The sequence below is a fragment of the Ascaphus truei genome, chromosome 14 (genome assembly GCF_040206685.1).
Source record: "Ascaphus truei isolate aAscTru1 chromosome 14, aAscTru1.hap1, whole genome shotgun sequence".
Lineage (NCBI taxonomy): Eukaryota > Metazoa > Chordata > Amphibia > Anura > Ascaphidae > Ascaphus > Ascaphus truei.
In genome coordinates this window covers 22530777-22536653 of record NC_134496.1, presented here as the reverse complement: position 1 = coordinate 22536653, position 5877 = coordinate 22530777, and positions in this window count along the sequence as shown.

Sequence of the window (5877 nt, the reverse complement as noted above, 5' to 3'; positions counted from 1 at the left end):
GCGCACTGCAAGCGTAAAGATATCACCTGCCTGCTCTAGTCCTCTTCAGCTTCTACACTACGGCACGAGAGGCTATTTGTACTGCTGGAAACAGGGCAGGTTCTCCCTGTATCTGTGTAATCCCTTTTTGCATTGCAATTAAGGTGGACACGACAATATAACAGCCTTGCAAAAAACCAGGCCCACGGGCGCACAAGTTATTTAGCGGGCGACTGGAACTGGTGAACGTGCTTAACGTCTTATAACCCTTACAGTAAGAGCAAGTCATGAGGTTTTGCCAGTGCGGTACACAGAATTGGGTTCCTTAGGCTACGCTTATAGTGCCGGCGACGTCAGGCTGTGGTTGCTGGACAAATCAAATTGAGATGAACAAGCCGTCGCGCCGCGCGTACTATAAGCGCACGCGGCTGCTGCAGTGCATTTGTTTTGACGCAACGTCGCGTCGCTATAATCGCAGGCTTATTTGCATGGCTGGTGTAATAACAATAATTATTATTTGTTCTTGTATAGGGCTGCTAGTTTTTGCTGGCACAGGTCCCTGCCCCGCAGAGCTTACAATCTAGGATTTAGGTGCCTGAGGCACATGGAGTTAAAGTGACTTGCCCAAGGTCACAAGGAGCCGACACCGGAAACTGAACCTTCTTCAAACCGGAGTCAGTGTCTTTGCTCACTGAGCCGCTCCTTCAGCCCAGTGTGCAAGTCTAATTAATACTCTCTGATGTATTTTACTGCCCCATAGGGTATCGAGAACATCAAGTGGGCCGGTTCTGTAGGCCAAATCAGAAAGCACATAGGAGAGGTATGGCCCCAAACTTATTGCAATGTAACTTTACATACATTTAAAGGCTTGAAAACTATTACAGGCCAGGTTTTCAGGATATTCCTGCTTCAGCACAGGTGGCTCAGTAACATGTACGAGCTATATATTTACATTGTTACCATTCAAGTGAATGGGCCATAACCTTAAGGCAGGGGGGCGCAAACTTTTTTCCCTGCGCCCCCCTGACGGCTGTCCCCTCGCTCCCGCGCCCCCCCAACCCCAATTTACCCGCGCTCCGGCGTAATGACGTCACGTTGCCATAGCAACGTGACGTCACATGACCTCACAGCGTCATTTTGACGCCGCGTTGCCATGGCGCCGCAGGGAGGAAGCCGCCGGAGCCACGGTAAGTTAGGTTTACAGAGGCCCTGCAGCTCCCCCGGCACTTAATTTAAGTGCCTTCGGGAAGCGCGCGGGGCCTCTGTAAACCCCGCGCCCCCCGTCGGCAGTGTCGCGCCCCCCCTGGGGGTCGCGCCCCACAGTTTGCGCACCGCTGCCTTAAGGCATCGTCCGGTGTCCGAAGATGGTCTAGGGCATTAAGTCGCGGCCAATTCACGAAGGTAAGTGCCTTACCGCCTACCCCAAGCCCTTACCCTACAACCTATCCAGGCCCTTACCCTATAACCCCTACCCCCGGCCCTTACCCTACAAAATATCCAGGCCCTTACCCTACAACCCCTACCCCAGGCCCTTACCCTACAACCCCTACCCCAGGCCCTTACCCTACAACCCCTACCCCAGGCCCTTACCCTACAACCCCTACCCCAGGCCCTTACCCTACAACCTATCCAAGCCCTTACCCTACAACCCCTACCCCAGGCCCTTACCCTACAACCTATCCAAGCCCTTACCCTACAACCCCTACCCCAGGCCCTTACCCTACAACCTATCCAAGCCCTTACCCTACAACCCGTACCCCAAGCCCTTACCCTACAACCCCTACCCCAGGCCCTTACCCTACAACCTATCCAAGTCCTTACCCTACAACCCCTACCCCAGGCCCTTACCCTACAAAATATCCAGGCCCTTACCCTACAACCCCTACCCCAGGCCCTTACCCTACAACCCCTACTCCAAGCCCTTACCCTACAACCGCCTTGCCCAAGCCCTTACCCTTCAACCGCCTACCCCAGGCCCTTACCCTAGAACCCCTACCCCAGGCCCTTACCCTACAACCCCTACCCCAGGCCCTTACCCTACAACCCCTACCCCAGGCCCTTACCCTACAACCCCTACCCCTTACCCTACTACAACCACGTACCCCAAGCCCTTACCCTACAACCTATCCAAGCCCTTACCCTACAACCCCTACCCCAGGCCCTTACCCTACAACTCCTACCCCAAGCCCTTACCCTACAATCCCTACCCCGGGCCCTTACCCTACAACCCCTACCCCGGGCCCTTACCCTACAACCCCTACCCCAGGCCCTTACCCTTCAACCTATCCAAGCCCTTACCCTACAACCACTTTCCCCAGGCCCTTACCCTACAACCCCTACCCCAGGCCCTTACCCTACAACGCCTACCCCAGGCCCTTACCCTTCAACCTATCCAAGCCCTTACCCTACAACCCCTACCCTAGGCCCTTACCCTACAACCCCTACCCCAGGCCCTTACCCTTCCCTACAACCCCTACCCCAGGCCCTTACCCTACAACCCCTACCCCAGGCCCTTACCCTACAACCCCTACCCCAGGCCCTTACCCTACCCTACAACCCCTACCCCAGGCCCTTACCCTACCCTACAACCCCTACCCCAGGCCCTTACCCTACAACCCCTACCCCAGGCCCTTACCCTACAACCTATCCAAGCCCTTACCCTACAACCACCTTCCCCAGGCCCTTACCCTACAACCCCTACCCCAAGCCCTTACCCTACAACCCCTACCCCTTACCCTACTACAACCACGTACCCCAAGCCCTTACCCTACTACAACCACGTACCCAAAGCCCTTACCCTACTACAACCACGTACCCCAAGCCCTTACCCTACTACAACCACGTACCCCAAGCCCTTACCCTACACCAGGCCCTTAACCTAAAACCCCTACACCAAGCCCTTACCCTAAAACCCCTACCCCTTACCCTAATACCCCAAACCCTAATATTTCTACCCCAAACCCTAAAACCCCTACCCCAGGCCCTTACCCTAAAACCCCTACCCTAAGAACATACCCTAATATCCCTACCCCAAGCCCTTACCCTAAAACTCCTACCCCTTACCCTAAACCCCCTACCCCAGGCCCTTACCCTAAAACCCCTACCCCCAGCCCTTACCCTAATACTCCTACCCCCAGCCCTTACTCTAATACCCCTACCTTGTTTTTATATTCTTTCTACTTTTCTTGCTATCATATCGTAATAAATAAACTTTTTTGTATTTTTCTACATTTTGATTAAGAGTGCTTGTTTTGGGATTTTCTTTCTTTTTGTGTTTCGAGATGAGAGGGAGGAGAGAGAGAAAGAGAGAGTGAAAGAGAGACAGGAGAGAGAAGAGAGAGAGAGAGAAGAAACAGACAGCGCTACCGTAAACAAGCGCTACCGTAAACAATCAGAAAATATACACCTCTTATTTCCCGCTGCCATTTAGGTCCACAGCTCCACAATAGCCGCAAAAAGTAGACACCACAAGAATGACCTAGGCGTAAGAGAATAGGAGAGAAGAGAGAGGGGAAAAGCATAGGGTAGTATGTTCTGACTATTTAGAGCTTTAAGCTGCTATGATGCACTCACAGTTATTTAGACAATGTAATGCCTTTTCCACACTGGGATCTGGAACTCTGCTTATTTCCATCCTTACGGGACCTCTTAGGATTGGCCTTTGCGCATCATAAAAACATATAGTGGGCACGTAATAAAAGCGAATACTGCTCTCCGATACTCACCACCCTCCTCAGCTCAGATCTCTCTCCCGTCGCGTCACTTCTGGTTTCGTGGTGAACTTTAAAGTGAACTGTGGTTGTCAGGGTAGAAGCTGCCCTGTCTCCGAAGTACGGAGTTGGCGCTGGCTACAGTTTCCATAAACAAGCCAGGTTGTTTTTTGAAGCTGCAGCAGCGTCACTGGGACCTCGGCAGCCAATGAAATCATTCTTGAGAATGATTTCAAGACTGCAACTTGGATCCCTAACCTGCCGTCTGTAGCCCCGCCCTCTCCCCAACTCCTGAAAAAGTCTGCTGGGAGGATGAACACACATCGCCCAGCAGACTGCCGCCCGCCCTCGCGAACGCCCGCCCTCCAACTCCTGCCTCTGGCACCCTGAACGAGGCCTTAATAGTCAGAACATACTACCCTATGCTTTTCCCTCTCTCTTCTCTCCTATTCTCTTGCGCCTAGGTCATTCTTGTGATATATATATATATATATATAGAAAGAAAAAAGAAAAAAACAGGCGCACACCTAGTGTATTAAAGTATAACAATAAGTTTATGGAACATTAAAAACAGACAAATGCCCACTCACAAGAAAAACGGTAATAAAGTGCAGTTATGAGATTGGCCCTCATATGCCAGTGGTAGCGTCCGGATCAGCAGTAGTGTCTTTTCCTACATACACATGGCGCCGGCATATATATATATATACACACACACACACCATTTTTTTTAAACCACAGCCTTGTTCACTCCAAGCACAGCAGCCTGAAAGTTACAGAAGAGAAACCTTCAGCTATGACTGATGACTAAACTCTCATAATTACTCCGGCAAATGAGCCAGGAACAGTGTCAAATGTGCGGTGTCCAGAAGACGGGAGCAGCGAATATGTTATCTCGCCTGCAATCTGCTACAGGAATCTTACACCTTAAATCAAGGACTAGCAGCTGGAATCATTATTACAAACCCTAGAGAGGACCAGACACCCTACTGAATGAGAAATGCCATTGTGACTTACAATGCAAACACAAATATGTCTTAAATATCAGTATCTGCGCCTGTATTTCTTCTCTTACACTAACCAGCTCGTCACAAAAGGAGTTTGATTTGCAACAACCGTGCCATCACCGCAGTTTTTCACATGGGTAATCTGATTTGGCTGCTCGATAGTCGCCAGTACAGGTGTAGCCAGACGTCCCGTCTCTGGGACCGCGGCAGGCTGCGAGATAACACCCGCTGCTCTGATACAGTCAGCCGGCAGAATTATTTGTGTAGGTATTTAGGTCATTGTAATTCAGTGTGTGTCCACAAGATGGCGCACTGGATATCTTCGCCTACGATACTCGGCAGCGGGTCATTGGCTGCAAATTGCCAATAAATGCCGGGTATTTACACAGCACCTAAAAAGGCAAGTCTTGCCACATCTGTACAGTAGAATTCATTTATTGCAGGTGGCGAACAGCAGGGGTGGGCAACTCCAGTCTTCAAGACCCCGCCCCCCCCCCACCAGGTCAGGTTTTCAGGATATCCCTGCGTCCGCACAGGTGGCTCAATCAAAGACTGAGCCACTGATTGAGCCCCCTGTGCTGAAGCAGGGACTGATTGAGCCACCTGGGCTGAAGCTAGTAAATCCTGAAAACCTGACCTGTTGGGGGGGGGGGGGGTGTCTTGAGGACTTGAGTTGAGACCCCTGGCTGTACAGTATCTGTGCCCTTGCATGCGGAGAACGTCACACGTGTTTCAGTACAAGATACAATGTAGCAATGTCTCGCACTGCCTGTCTTTGGTTAATACGGCTTTATACTTTTCACCAGGACTAGCAGGTTCACACTTTACTGAAAACACTGCGCACTAAGCAAATTTGCCTCGTTCCGTGTATAAGATATAAGGCATATAAAGGTGAAACGAGACCTGACTGCAGCTATGTCTGATTTATTCTGCCATTCAAGACATTACAGATAAGAGGGTAACCCTCTCTGAGATATATCAGTATATCGCTACAAAGTACCCCTTCTACAACAGCAGCTGGAAGATTCTTTTCAACACAACGTAAGCATTAACAATTGCATAATTAGAATAGCGCCCCCCGGCGTGGCGGGCTCAGTTCTCTTTTATATGGAACTAGCTGAGAGCCCCGGCGTTGCCCGGGATGTTTGTGGTGTGGATGTGGCATTTGGGTGGGGAGTGGT